The following is a 16025-nucleotide window of genomic DNA, read 5'->3' on the forward strand; positions in this document are numbered from 1 at the left end:
TACAGTCAACAGGAAGCTCCTGGGGCTGGGACAGGATCCCTGGATCGGAAGGAGGCCAGACGCGAGTGTTTCTGGACGGCGATCAGGCTGGTGATGAGGGTGTTAGTAACACCCCCCTGGCTGGGCTGAGATTTTACTATCCACGACAAAGGGTGCGGAAGCATAGTACTGAAGAGCAAACAGCCAACCCCCCAAGCTCCTATACTCCCCCACGAAAACAAAGCCCTCGGCACTACAGAGAGCGGGGCGAGGGGAAAGGAGAAAGGCCGAGGCACCCCACCCTATCTTCCGCGGCAGCCGAGCCGCAGGTTCCGCGCGTGGGGAGGGGGCGCTGTGGGCCTGCTTTCCGTGTGGAGAAGCGCCTCCTCCTCACGCCCCCTCAGCCTGCGCCGCCTCGGGAATCCGCCCCGGACCCCGCCGCCATGTTGGGTCGGGATTAGTGACTCGGTCTCGCCGCCGACCAGGACAGCTGGAGGGCGGCCCGCAACCCGAGGGGGCGCGCGCCGGCGTCGGAAGGCGAGGTCGCGGGAGCCCGGTCGGGCGCGGCGCGAGTTCCGGTGAGCGGGCGGCCGCGCGCGCAGGTAGCCCGCCCCCGCCCCTACACGGGGGGGCGGGGCCGGGAGTGAGGGCGGGCACCGCGTGGGGAGGAGGTGGAGCGTGAGGCCGCGGGGCCGGGGAGCCCGGGAATTCCCTCCTGAAGTAGCTAGTCCCCGGCCGGCTGTGCCGTCGTCGCTGCCGCTCGTCGCCCGGGACGAGGAGGTGGAGGACGGAGAGGGCCCCACGGGCCTCCCCTCCGCCCGCCGCCCCCTCCCCGCCACCCTTCCCCGCCGCTGCGGCGACTCATGCGAGCGCCGCTGGAGCGCAGGTAAGGACGCTTCGGGGCCCCGCGGGCGGAGCAGGAGGCGGCCGACCCCGGCCCCGCAGCGCTAGGCCCGGCGCCTGCCCGCGCCCGGAGGCGCCGCCGCTCCCCGCCGGCTCCGAGTCGGGAAGTTGGGGAGAAACTTCTCCCCTCCCCCGGCCCGGCTCGCCCGACGGGCGTGTGTCCTTCCCGGCGCTACCTGCTCGCCCTCTGCCTCGGTCTCCGCCCAGTCCATTCCTTCCCGGTCCCGCCCAAGTCCGACCCAAGGTCCTGGGAGCGCTGGGACACCCGCACCCGCGTCTCTGAGGTCTTTCTGGCCGCCCGGCGAGGGGCCGGCGAGGTTTCTTTTGGCCGAAGTAAGGGGCGGGAGCAGCGGCCCCTTCCCGTCCCCGGGGTCGGGGGTCTGCCTGTCGGCGGACGCGGGGTGGCAACTGTGCCGGGAGAGCGGGCGGGGGAGGGGGGGCGAGCGGGTGAGCCTCTCGCTGCGCTAGGTTTGATTGAAAACCGCAACATGTTAAAGTTTTCCTTTGTTTTGGGTTGGGGGTTGGGAAATATGCTGTTCAGCGTGCACTTTTAGTGTTATGACGCTCCGCCTCCCATTTGGTTCGGTTCTCTGTCCACATGTGTTACAGAAAATTTTGTTTTAATGTGTGTTTTTCTTCTTGATAATTGCTTCCAGCTTTTGCTTTATTGGGCATGGGGCAACGTTGTTTTAAGAAGCTCTTAGAAAATCAAATCCGATGTAGGGTAGGGACTGCTTTAATTTTTGTTCTGTAGTGTGTGGGACCCAACACGGTTTGGATTTGGTAGAATTATTTTCTGCTTCATTAATTAATACAGGCACGGCATAACACACGGTCTGACGATTTATAAATTGTTAGAGAAATGAAAAGCTGAGTCTCCACTGGAATCAAACTTTATGTTCAAGCCATTTATTTTGTGTATATATGTTCCCACCGGAATGTGTGTTCACATAAATGATCTCACATATACATGTGTATGATGGTGGTATACTCGTGCATTGCAACTGCAGGATTGCAGTGGCAAAGTTAACTTGATAATTCTAAGTGTGTTTAAACCATCCTGTTAAATTATCTGTGGTTAAATTACACGCTAAGGAAAATATTACTAAATAGGTACATGTGACTATAGGCATTTAAGGCAAAGTATGTGGTAAATCTAATGTATGAACTAGCACAATGGTTGGCACACAGTGGACAGGAAACATTTTGAATGGACAGGTAATGAATGAGTGTCTTGTATTAGAAGCCAAGGATCTTGTATGTGTCACATACAAGATTTTCATCTGTTCTGTAAGAAAGTTATATTTCATTATTTATGTTTTGTTCTGTTTTTACTAATATATTAGACCCCTGCCATAGTTGACCCTTTAAGAAAAGGAAGTGTAATTGTATTTTAATTTTTGGACATTAGCTAAACCTCAGTGGAGATTTTGAATGCTGGTTGTCAATTCATTGGGTCCTAAATTTGAAAAAAAACAAATGACTTTGATCTGAATCTAAGTACAAGGCAGTTCACATTCATGTTTCCAGGATAAAGTATAAAAGGGCTCTTAAAATATGTACTCTGCCGTAACCACCATAATGTTATAATAGCTTTAATTTTGCAGTACGTTTTTGCTGACTTCATAAACCACAAAATTGACTCCTTTCTGTTCAACCGAAAGTGAAATTACAGCTTTGACCTATCTTCTGGGATAGGTGGAATTTGTCTTATGGCTGAAGTATAATATTAATACATGGTTCAAGTTTTTTTTTTTTTAATCAGTGAATTCTCAAGCTGAAAAATCAGCGTCTATGCAAATATATCTCCTTCATGGTATGTAATGTTAAAAGAATAAATATTCTAAAAGATAGCAAGGACCCAGTGTAAATGAAATATTACCGACACATGCTTTAAGAGTTGTTTATGTAGAGTTCAAATTTGCATCCTTTTAGGCAGTAAATAATTCATTAATGTAATTTTTCTTTATAAATATGTTTAGCTCTTAATCTAGTGAGTCTGTTTAGCGTAGACGTTATTTATTATTAGTTTCTATTAGCATTATATTAAAAAAAGAAGCCTAACGTCAAAAATTTTTAGAGAGCAGTATTAAGGTCTGGTATCTAGGAATGCAAACTCGGGGGGTAAAACTATGTATTTTTTAAAAACCTGCAAGGAAGTGATTTCTGTAAAAGTAAAGATAAAAGAGGAGGGAGGAGGCTTTGATTGGGACCAGGCTCCTGAAGTGGTGGCAAAGTTCTTTAACCTGATGGTCGTATAGTTCATTAAGCCATGATTGCTTTTCTGTGTCTGTGTTTTAGTTTATGTGAAACTTTTTTAATTTCCTTTTTAAAGAAGCCTGTGTGTAATGTACTTTACAGTGTATAAGGTGTTTCGCTAAAGGACTTAGTATTTGGTGACTGACTTTAGAATACTGCTGGGCTGCCCTTTGCAAACAGGATTAGACCTATTAAACCATAACTGGGAAATACCAGCTGGTGTATGTAACTACTTTCACAGGTAAATAACATGTTAATTATGTTAATATTTTGAGGAAAGACACCAGGTTTAACTAACTTTAAATCCTCTTCAGTTTTGTATGTTGTACATGACAAATAGTAGGTAATCAAAATATGTTTATTAAACTAGGGAACACTGTTCTGTCAACAAATATAAATATATAAATATATGTATAATATATATATAAAATGTAAATATATAAATATATTTTTCAGAAGATTATGGTAACATGACAGTTAAGACTCAAATTTTAACTATGGCATCAAGGTAATAAGTCTTTCATCCATTTTCAGTTTTCTGGAACAATAATTCTTTAGATTGGTAATTTCATTCTGCGATTTGATATTCTTGAGGATGTCTTAAAATTCTCAGCATAAAATAAGTTTTCATTTACTCAGACTTTATGAAGATGTGCCGTATAGCACCTAAAGAAATGGTGTTTTGTTTCAAATGACATTATGGTGTTAGAGTTTCCAAAATGCTGTGAATCGCTGCTTTATGCTACTTTACTTGCTTTGTGTAATGGCTTGCTGTGTTAGTTGTTGGTGTGGTTGCTTTGCATTGTGGTAATGTAGAGCTGAAGAGAAGATCATGGCTGTACCAAGTTCTTATATCACAGGAACTTTCAGTTATGTTACAAAGGTGATGTTTGTGGTGCTGGCTTTGTTGTGTGAATATTTACAGGAAGTTTTAGTTAGGATCTTCCATTGTTCGGAACCCTACATGGCTTAGGTCACCTTCAGTTCACGTTTAAACAGGTCTGTAATACAAATACAAGTTCCTTTAGCGAGGTACAACTGCTTTTCTTTAAAGGAAATCATCTGTTCCTGTTAAAGTACCTTGGTATCTGATTGGTAGTGTGTGCGGCGGTTTGTGTGGCTATGGTAGGGTATGTAGTCTCTCTTTTCTTCCTCTCAGCTGCTCCGGCGCCACAATTAGGCTGCCTATTGCTCAGCTACAGCTGCTGGGTGATTATGAACCATCCAGCTCCTGTCTAAACTCAGAGGCAGATTTAGCAAAAGGAGCTAGAGTAACAACAGAGGGTGAAAGAGAAGAGCCAATGCCGCTGCCAGGATCATTTTAACGTGTCTGTGTGCCAAGGAATCGTTGGCTGCAGCAGCGCCACTGTTGTCTTGGAACTAGCAGACTTGATAGCAACACATCCTGGTCTGGGTTAGGTTTACCTGGTGTTATTCTTTAAGATCTTGAAGCTCACTCCAGGAAAGAAAGGGAATCCTGTAATTTCAGAGTACAGGATAATGTACAATGAGGTTACTGATGGGCTGAGCTATGCCTCTGCTCCCCCGCACCGCCCCCCAACCCGGAAAAGCAGTGCCCTTCAGTTTCCCTAATTTGAGTATATATGTGATTTCAGGTTCTCTGAAGCGTATACCATATACTCTGTGCTGTTTTAACCCGTGTCTCTTCGAAGTGCTGCTGCTGTTACTGTTGCTTGGCGGGTGGCAGAGCTGATATGCAGGTTCTTTGGACTCCCTGCTTTTCTTCCAGGAAGTGGAAGACCTTCAAAAGGGATTATTTCTAGAACTAGCTGCACATGGCATATCCCCTGTGACTGCTGGGGTTTTGCAAGTAGGAACCCTAGATTATTTTTCCTGTTGTTCTTTATTCCTGGGGTGTGAGAAGATGGACATCAACAAACGCAGATACAGCATCAGCTCTATATGGCAAGTCCCAGACTGGAAGAGGCCGCAGGCAAATTTTGCTGCTTCTGAAATGTTGCTCAGTGTGCCAAGCAAAGAGCAGCAGCATCTTGTCCTCTCGTTTACCATTACCGTTGGAAAATCTAGACAATTCCTATTGCTAGTTCTGGCTTTGGAATTTAGTGGTTCAGGATTTGGCTAATTTGGGATGGGGAATAGAGTATTGGGAGAAGTAGCTCGCAAACTGGTGTAACCAGAAGGAAGGAAGAAGTACGGAAGACTGTATCCACTTGAACATTAACAAGTACACATTGTTATCGTGGCACATACTTAACAAGACATTGGTGTGTTGACCCCCTCCTCTGTGCTCCCACAGAACGCTGGTATCAAAGCACATTTCTCCTTGCATTCTAATTATTTCTTTCCATGACTGTGATATACTTGACCTAGTACTCACTGTCTCAAGGAACTGTTTTATATGAATCTTTGAGAACAGTCCCTAATAGAGTAAATCCTTTTGAGTTGTATTCAGGGATGTGGTTCTGTGTATATTTATATGAGTTTATGTATACAGACTTTCCCCACACACAACATGTTTTTAAGGTATAACTGTAGTAAAATTTTACAAAAGTAGCTTAGTACTTTTTCAGAAGCTGATGTTAAAACAAGTTCTTTAGATCTTTAACCCTCAAAAGTTTTGGTCTAGAAAATGATTTTATAAAACTGTTTTTAAACTTTAACTGTGAACTTAAAGGTCATTTTGATATTTCTAACATAAACTGGAAACTCTTTGTAGTTGAAGTTATACTAGTTTCTAGTAAGGTTTATTTTAAATAAGTGTTTTTTTTACTATTTTAGTGAATGTTGAAAGCCCAAGATCCTAGATTGTAAAAAAAAAGTACATCTGGGGGACTTCCCTGGTGGTCTAATGGTTAAGACTCCATGCTTCCATTGCAGGGGGTGCAGGTTCGATCTCTAGTTGAAGAACGGGGATCCTGGTGCCACGCAGTGCAGCCAAAAATTAAAAAAAAAATTTGGGGGGGTGGTATCCTATCATGGTATTAGTGACAGTATTATAATTGTGATAATATTCATATATTCCAAGACAAAAAGAAAAAGAAATCCTTGTTTTCTTGATGTAATCTGTGAAAGAATGCATAGGTCATAGGGTATGTCTGCTGAATTATTGGTGGGGTGGAGGCAGGAAGTACTGGGAGGAAAAGACTGACCACTGAAACCTAAAGATTGTCTGGTTTCAGCTTCTGTTCCTAACAATATATGTAGACCTTAGGTTTTCTTAAACTGATTACAGAGGCTAGTCACTTCTCTAATTTTTTAATGTAACTTTTAGTTTCTTAGCGTTAAGTAGAAATTGGGGTGGGGTGGAGAAAATTGGTGGCTTTTGCTTCATAAGTTAATATTTAAAACTGTTTCATGGCAAGTTTATTGATTTTTTTTTTTTTTTTTTTTTTTTTTTGTCTGTGTTGGGGCTTCATTGCTGTACAGGCTCTCTCCAGTTGTGGAGAGTGGGGGCTACTCTTCGTTGTGGTGCGCTGGCTTCTCGTTGCGGAGCACGGGCTCCAGGCATGCAGGCTTCAGTAGTTGCAGCGCGAGGGCACAGTTGTGGCTCGTGGGCTCTACAGCGCAGTCTCAGTAGTTACTGCACATGGGCTTAGTTGCTCCGTGGCATGTGGGATCTTCCCGGACCAGGGATCGAACCTGTGTCCCCTGCATTGGCGGGTGGATTCTCAACCACTGCGCCACCAGGGAAGTCCCAAGTTTATTGATTTCTTACATTTGTTCTGATGTAATTAGTATTTTCACATTATGGATACTTTTTAATTAATAGCAGTCAGGCATTTGAAAAGGAGCAGAGAAGGTAACATGGTGTAATAAGGACAAGACTAAAAGGCAGAAGACCATCTGGATTTTAATTCCACTTGTGACAGTGAAGAGCTATGTGGCCTTGGTCAATTCACTGAACTTCATAGGCCTCAGTTTCACCATTTGAAACGGGGGTACAGTTGGGCCAGATGTTTTCTAATATTCTTTCAGCCTTATTTAAATATGTGGCTCTACTGCAGTTAAAGTTTTAGAGTCTAGAATTTGAAATACAATTAGATATCAGGTAAGTAAAAGTTAGTGTAAAAAACTGACCCACAGACTTGACCCTGGACTTTCTCAGGCAAATAAAGTGTATTCCATTCATTAAGTGGACATTTATTAAACCTATGGTGCAACAAATAGTATGCCAGTTTTGATGTTATAAAAATGATTGCAGCATGACTGCTACCTTCTAGGAATTCACAGTTGGGTGGAACTGGCTATAATTATGAGGCTGTTATAAATTTTTTGGATTGATCTTTTTAGTGTGATAATCCATTAGAATACTTCTCTGATTTTTGATGGTGTTAGGGTGTGATACATCTGAAGCTTTAGTAAATCCCTTTGTACTACATAGATTTAGCCTCAAGTAAACCAATTCAGTTCTCTAGGCAGGAAGACTTGATGTTTTTCTAGATGTTAGTTCATTAGAGATACTTGTGACTCACATACACAGGCTCCACAATACCTATACAGAAGTTTTACTATAAGAAAACACATTTGAAAGCAAGGCTTTTAAAAAAACATTTCAGATTTATTTTGCAGTAAAGTTAGAAAAGGACTGAATGATTCATTTGAAGCACATAGTTGTGATGTCAGTTAACAGGTAGTCATGACTGGATGACAGCTTTGCTGCATTGTATCGGGAAAAGAGCCACTGACATTAATTAAAACATCTTTTTTAATTGACAAAAGCGCAGACTAATTGTTTAAGATATTTTTCTTTAATACATGTAGTTAACGTTTAGAACAAAATAAGCATGGGCATTTGAAAATGGTTAGCTTTTTAAGGTTTGCATAATAGATTTTGTCGAAAGAAAGAGAAGGAAGGAAAAGAAAAGAAACTAAAACTATAAGGTGGAAAATCAGTCTATTTTTCCCAGAAAAAGTTCTTTTTGTAAGGTTAGCCTTTTTGGTTAGATTTCTGAGCAGCCCATTAGAGTTTACCTGTAAAAACCTAACATAAAGATATAACAGTGTTTCTGTGGTAAATATGTTCTGATTGATTTTAAGTTTTGTGTGTGTGTTTTTAATTTGCTGAGCTCTTTGAGCAAATGAAATACTTGGCCTACTAAATGCTCTGATTATACAGTGGATAACGTGTAGCCTTGCCAGTCGTCCTCCCTCCCCACCTTCCCTGCTTTTCACTATTTAAAAATCACTGTTATGAGCTCCATATTAGGATGCTAGGACTCTGAGCTTAATTTAAGGACAGAAGCTTCCCTAGTTCCTCCCACCTGCTTGCTAGGCACTGTGAAACTTGCTTCCTACCCTGACCCAGTGTGAGAAATGGAAACAGGTCAAAAGATGGGGAATGAGAAACAAAAATGAGGAGAGTAGAAGAGGAAAAATGAGAAGTGGATGTAGTAGGAAGTTTATAATTTTCTTTTTTGTGTCCTTTTTTCTTTTTCGCACCCATTCACTCCTTCTGTTAGGTATTGAGTAAAGACGGAAGAAAACCTGTTTTATTTTTTATTTTTAGATTTTATTTATTTTCTTTAAAAAATTTTTTTGGCTGCATCAGGTCTTAGTTGCGGCATGCGGGATCTTTCATTGCAGCGCAAGCTCTTCATTTTGGCACGCGGGCTTCTCTCTAGTTGTGGCGTGTGGGCTTCAGAGCACGTGGGCTCTGTGGTTTGCGGCACACGGGCTCTCTCGTTGAGGCGCGCGAGCTCAGTAGTTGTGGTGTGGGGACTTAGTTGCCCTGCAGCGTGTAGGATCTTAGTTCCCCGACCAGAGATCGAACCCCCATCCCCTGCATTGGAAGGCGGATTCTTTACCACTGGACCACCAGGGAAGTCCCAAGAAAGCCTGTTTTATGTCAGATGCTTTGCTATACATTCATATACATTTTCACGTTTAACTTAAATCTTTGAAATGGCATTCCAAAACCACAGAGGAATCATGCATAAGATAGGCTTTTATTACACACAAAGAACCTGAGGATCAGTAAGTATATGTAATTTGATAAGGTTACATGACTTGTTGATGTGACTGAATAACTGACAGCAAGACTGTTTCCTATAAGACACCTTCCTTAGGGATAAGGAGCAATGATGGGAAGGGCGATTTTTTATCTTTTTCCTTCTTCCTTAAATTGTACATTTGTATCTGGCTGAGAATTTTCAACACTTACACTTTTCTTTTTAATGGAATTAGCTTTATGGTGCATATTTCATAATGGGTGTTGAGGTCAACTATTATATGAGCTAAAAAATTGGGTTATTACAATAACTAAACTGTAGCTACAGCCCACATTACAGAGACAGTGTTCGCATGTTTTTCCAATCAAGTTTTTTTCCTATCTAAATTTAATTCATCAGGGAATTCCCTGGCGGTCCAGTGGTTAGGACTCTACGCTTTCATTGCGAAGGGCCCGGGTTCAATCCCTGGTCGGGGAACCAAGATCCCACTAGCCTCCCACAAGCTGTGTGGCATAGCCAAAAAGAAAAAATTCATCAAAGGAACAAAGGAGCATGCAGAAGTGGGTTATTACTCTAACTCAACTGGAGTAAATGTGGTTCTTTTGTAAGTTTGGGTTTGTAAAGTATATATATAGTTTGTATGTATATAGTCAGCCTCCCCCCATATATATTTATATACATATGTATAGTTTATGGTCAAATCAGTTTTCCTTCTGTGCAATATTGCCTTCTTTTCTATTAAGTATATGATTTATTCCTAGATGAGTTAGTAGAAATAGACGGAAGCTCTGTATTGTCTAAATTGTCCTCTATCATGTTCCAGGCACATGCTGCAGAAAGAGAGCACACTTTCTGATTTGCTCTGTCAGTAGGATGGTGGTTTCCTGCACCTTGCTACAGACTCCCCAACATTCAAAGCTGCACTTCCTTCTTAAGGAAATCCAGTAGAATTCTTCCACATTGGCTTGTTCTTTTATTTATTTATTTAAAATTTTTATTACTTATTTTTTGGCTGCATTGGGTCTTCGTTGTTGCGCAGGGGCTTTTCTCTGGTTGCGGCCAGCGGGGACTCCTCTTCGTTGCGGTGCGCAGGCTTCTCATTGTGGTGGCTTCTCTTGTTGCAGAGCACGGGCTCTAGGCGCATGGGCTTCAGTGGTTGTGGCGTGCAGGCTCAGTAGTTGTGGCACACGGGCCTAGTTGCTCCGCAGCCTGTAGGATCTTCCCGGACCAGGGCTCAAACCCACGTCCCCCGCATTGGCAGGTGGATTCTTAAGCACTGCGCCACCCGGGAAGCCCTGGCTTGTTCCTTTAAATCTTATTGTTCCATGAATTCCTCACTCTGCATGAAGAGCCTCATCTAAAGCTCTAAATGGAAATTTTGTTTGCTACTCTTTTGCCACTGTGTCAAGTTGCACTGACAGTGATTTCCTTCACCACCTTAGAAGCCTTTTCTTCTTTGGCTTCCTTTTATTTCTTCCGTTGTATCTAAGAATGTACCCTTTGTCCTCTCTTATAAGCTGGAGCATTGTTTTCTCTGGGAATACAGCTTGATTTTGTTGCATTATTATCCCACATAGAATATCCGCAGTACAACTCCACACATCACTGCCAACAGTTCCATCATTGCCTGTGTTTATTGAGTCTACATAAGGATTAGCAGATAGGCTTTACACTGTTGTGCCAGGGACTCCCCAGTGGTCCAGTGGTGAAGAGTCCACACTCCCACTGCAGGGAGCACGGGTTCCATCCCTGGTTGGGGGAACTAGAATCCCGCATGCCACGCAACGCAGCCAAAAAATAAATATATAAAATACCCTGTTGTGCCAACTCTATGAGCTTAGAATGGCTTCCACTAGGTAAGCTCCACGAGGGTAGGAAGTTATCCCAAGTATCTAGAACAACAGCACATAGTAGGCACATATTAAATAGTTTTTAAATATGGGCAAGTACAGCAGTTGGCTGGCAATATTTGCTTATCATGGGCTTAGGAGAAAGGAGTGTCAGCAGCCAGCTTCTCACTGAAAACTCATGCAGTAAGTAACCTCAAGACTCCTTGGAATGGCAGGCCCAGTGCTAAACAATGGCATTAATGCTCAGGATGAATTCAGATAAACACTCTACTTGAGTCTGATGAAGAAACTGAGATTTAGGGCTTCCCTGGTGGCGCAGTGGTTGAGAGTCTGCCTGCCGATGCAGGGGACACGGGTTCGTGCCCCGGTCTGGGAGGATCCCACATGCCGCGGAGTGGCTGGGCCCGTGAGCCATGGCCGCTGAGCCTGCGCGTCCGGAGCCTGTGCTCCGCAACAGGAGAGGCCACAATAGTGAGAGGCCCGCGTACCGCAAAAAAAAAAAAAAAAAGAAACTGAGATTTGATTTAGCAGTGACTCGTAAGTGTTAAGGAGAAGTAAGAATAAGTGGGTTTCTTTTCTTTATATCGTAGTCTCTAACTATATCTCTAGCAGCCATGCTTCTTAAAAACTGTAGCACACATCACTTCCCCTTACACTGATTGAGTCATATGCTTGTATCTGGTTGTAGGTAGAACTGAGACAAATAGTCCTTGGCAGGGCAGCTGCCTTCCAGTGACAGCTTTACACCATAGAAGGGGAGAAGGCATTTTTAGTGGAAACGTAACTGTCTCTGCCACAAAAGAGAACAGCAAGTAACCTAGTAGTTGAATGAGTTAGATATATGGAAATACACTATTTAGTTGTATAAACATGATTAGAATATTTATTTGAAAGGTGTGGGCACAGGTGGTATTTTCTTAATTCGGGCAACAATATTATTAGTACAGAAGCAAACTAACAGTGATGGTTTAAGATTCTCATGGGCAATATACCACCTAAAGGAATGAATTCCCCAGGCTTTTTTTTTTTTTTTTTTTTGCGGTACGTGGGCCTCTCACTGTTGGGGCCTCTCCCGTTGCGGAGCACAGGCTCCGGACGCGCAGGCTCAGCAGCCATGGCTCACGGGCCCAGCCACTCCGCGGCATGTTGGATTTTCCTGGACCGGGGCACGAACCCGCGTTTCCTGCATCGGCAGGCAGACTCTCAAGCACTGCGCCACCAGGGAAGCCCCTCCCCAGGCTTTTTTATATGAAAAGTTTGAGAAGCACCCTGGTAGGGAAGGGGGTCAGAGTAGAATGGGGCTTTTATCTAAATACATTTAGATAGCACTTTTAGTGATTGAGAAAAGACAGTATAGCCATATCAAAGAATTTGGTGGGGAATAGTGGCAGGTAGAAATTATGATGGAGCTAAACCTCCTTTTCCCCAGTCTCACCTCACACTTCCCCTTCCCCCCACCCCCTTAAGCCACTCCTACTGGGGCTTAGTATTTGTTTTTGATTTTTTTTTTAATGAACTTAAGTCAGAAGGAGGAACTCGTAATAAAGGTCAAGTAGAAGAGAGAGTCAGGAGCCTCTTAGGTTGTCAGAGGATGAATAGGATTTTTAGGATGATTGATGCTTACAAGAAGGAAAAACTAATGACAACGTAGACGATTCTTCGAGATAATCACAGCCAGAAGGAAGAAAGAAGCCACAGATCCACAACTTCAGAAATTCGAAATGATAGATCATAAGAAACAGCTAGCATGTCTTCTTTTTAATCTCCTAACTTCTGTAACAAGAGGGTGCTCTTGAATGGAAAAGCTAGAAAAAAGTATAAGAAACTAGATAGTAGATAGTAAGAGGGCATCTAGCTTTGACTGATTTCAGGCTTCTAGGTCCAGAAGAATTCCATCTGAAGGTTCTGAAAGACATTTCTGATATTCCCAGGACCCCACCGGTAATAGAAAGAAATCATGGTGGACTTCCCTGGTGACACAGTGGTTAAGAATCTGCCTGCCAGTGCAGGGGACAAGGGTTTGATCCCTGGTCTGGGAAGATCCCACATGCCACGGAGCAGCTAAGCCTGTGCGCCACAACTACTGAGCTGTGCTCTAGAGCCTGCGAGCCACAACTGTTGACCCCACGTGCTGCAACTACTGAAGCCCGCACGCCTAGAGCCCATGCTCTGCAACAAAGAGAAGCCACCGCAGTGAGAAGCACGTGCACAGCAACGAAGAGTAGTCCCTACTTGCCACAACCAGAGAAAGCCCGCGTGCAGCAATGAAGATCCAACGCAGCCAAAAATAAAAACAAAATTAAAAAAAAAAAGAAATCATAGAGACAGACATCTCAAAAAGAAAGAAAAATGATTAAATGATGCCTTAAAAGGTGAATTTTAATAAATGCAGACACTGAAAGTTGCCTTTGAATCTGGACAAGATTCTGTAACAGTTTATTAAACAGTTACCATTTATAAACAATTGGAATGTTACAGAGAAGTAATTTTTAACAGTTAGTTGTCCAGCAGTGCTTTCTTGAATTGTGAACCACCTCTTTGTAGTCTGAGTAAATACTGGCTCTAGATCATCTGTCAGTGGTACTTTCCTGTGCTGGTGAGTGGTCGGACCTGATAAAGCTTAGTTTCCTTCTAACAGCAAGGGTCAGTGATTCCTTTTCCAATTTTTTTTTTTTGCTCTTTTTATTTTCCCTTTTCTGTAATTAAGTCTTCTAATGGCACTATAGACTTTGCTTTATCTTTTTGATATTCAGAGTCAGGGATATTAACAGGTTTAAAGCTCTTTTTATGTATTTCTGGATTTTTTTTAAGGAAAATTAAACTGGAGTATGGGATAAGCATTTGTGTTTATCCCATAATATCTGTGAACATTGTTTTATTTTTGTTAGTTATATATATGAACAAAGATACCTCAAAGTTATTTTTATTTGCTTTTTCAGTTGAAGTCCACTGTGCATTTTTCTGTGCTTGCTCATAACCATTGCCAATCTTGCTCTTGGGTTGTCTTTTTCTTATAGATTTTTACAGATTCTTCTTGTACAATGGATATTAATCCTTTATGTCACAAACACTTCATATCTCTGCTTGTCTTTATTTTGTTTAATGTTTTTCTTTTATCTTAAAGTATTACAAATAATTTTCCTTTTGTAACTTCTGAATTTTGTGTTCTAAGAATACTTTCCACAGCTGACAATAATTTTTAAAATTCTATTTATAGGTTTTTGTTTTGTTTTATGTTACAAATAATTTAGCTGTTTACTCTGAAACTTATATATGTTGTGAGATAAGGATCCAATTCCTTTTTTCTTTCCTCAGATGATAGAACTCACCAATGCTGTTTATTAAATCTAAATCTCTTACCACAGATTCAAAATGCCACATTTAGCATTTACAAATTCTTATACTCTCAGGCTTGTTTTGGGGCACTCTTTGTTTTCCCGATATTTACTTATTTATTCCTATGCCAGTACCACATAGCTTGATGATGAGGTTGATCATGACCCCGATAACAACTGCTGGAGCAGCAGCTAATGCGTATTGAGTATTACCTGTGTACCAGTCACAGTGGTAAATACTTTAACATATTTTACCTGATTCATTTCTCACAAAACCCAGAGTTAGGTATTCTTTTTTCTTTTGAAAATCTGGCTTAAATGTTCTGACCGGTAGCCATCTTATTTAATGAAAGGATTTTCTGTCTTTAAATATGGAACACTTCACAAATGTGCCTGTCCTTGCACAGGGGGCATGCTGATCTTCTCTGTATCGTTCAAATTTTAGTTTATGTGCTGCCAAAGCAAGCAATTGAGTTAAGTATTCTCAATATCTTTATTTTTACAGGTGATGAAATAGGTTTTGAGAAGTTATATTTATTCAGGTTACAAGCTAGGACTGTCACCAACTCTGACTCCAGAGCCTATACTCTTAACCATGAGGTTGTGATTACTAGTGGGACAAATTTCCTCATTTTTCTTTTTTTAAAAATTTCTCAGCTATTCTTATACATTTACTTTTCCATATGAACATTGTGCTTTTGATCTAGATAATGTTAATTATTTAGATTTATTTAGGGAAGAATGGACACCTTTATAACAATGGATCTTACTATCTAAAAATAAATGGTTTGTTTCATTTATTAAGGTTCTTTATATCCCACAGTTTTATTTTTTTAATATAGACTTTGAACATTTGTTGGTAAGCTTATTCATAGGTATTATTTCATGTGTGGTTTTAGAAAAACTTGTTATTTGGAAATAATTTCAAAGTTACAGAAGAGTTGCTAACATTTTGCCACATTTGATTTTGTCAGTTCCTTCTTGTATATGTGTGTGGGTATCCTCCCCACATCCCCACCTTGAAAGTTAGTTGCAGACATCATTCTCATCACCCTTAATTACTTCAGTGTACATTTTCTAAATCGGGGACATTTTCTTATACACCGACAGTACAGTCAATCGAATTCAGGAATTTTAACATCACTATAAAACAGTTATCTAATAGACAATTGTTGTAGGTTGAATTGTGTTCCCCCAAAAGTTCTAATCCCCAATATCTGTGAATGTGACCTTATTTGGAAATAGGGCCTTTGCAGATGTAATCAAGTTAAAATGAAGTCCTACTGAATTAGGGTGGGCCCTAATCCAGTATGACTGGTGTACTGATAAGAAGAGGAAAATGCCATGTGACAGAGGCAGAGATTGGAGTGACGCAGCTGCAAGCCAAGGAGTCCCAAGGATTGCCAGCCACAGCCAGAAGGTAGCAGGAGGCAAGAAAGATTCTATCCAGAGTTTCAGAGGGAGCGTGGTCCTGCTGGCACCTTGATTTTGGACTTCTAGCCTCCATTACTGTGAGAGAATACATTTCTGTTGTTTTAAGCCTTTTTAAAATTATTTATTTATTTATTTATTATTTATTTATTTATTTATTTATTTTGGCTGTGTTGGGTCTTTGTTGCTGCGTGCGGGCTTTCTCTGGTTGCGGCGAGCGGGGGCTACTCTGTTGCGGTGCGACGGCTTCTCATTGCGGTGGCTTCTCTTGTTGCAGAGCACGGGCTCTAGGTGTGCAGGCTTCAGTAGTTGTGGCACATGGGCTCAGTAGTTGTGGC

General features: G+C 42.0%; 1 protein-coding gene across 2 annotated transcripts in view; it reads left to right on the plus strand.

The window, feature by feature from the left end:
- Positions 1-202: 202 nt before the first annotated feature.
- Positions 203-16025, plus strand: part of YES1 (YES proto-oncogene 1, Src family tyrosine kinase) — an 81159-nt gene continuing 65336 nt past the window's right edge. The window contains exon 1 of one of the 2 annotated variants that reach the window (XM_081251698.1): positions 203-557. The gene's annotated coding sequence lies outside the window, so the exon portion shown is untranslated. Of the gene's footprint in view, positions 558-649; positions 866-16025 lie in introns of those variants that run through there. The other variant, XM_081251699.1, reaches the window with a different exon arrangement.

Source organism: Mesoplodon bidens (assembly GCF_964165515.1).
Source record: "Mesoplodon bidens genome assembly, chromosome: 13".
In the NCBI taxonomy this organism is placed as follows: domain Eukaryota; kingdom Metazoa; phylum Chordata; class Mammalia; order Artiodactyla; family Ziphiidae; genus Mesoplodon; species Mesoplodon bidens.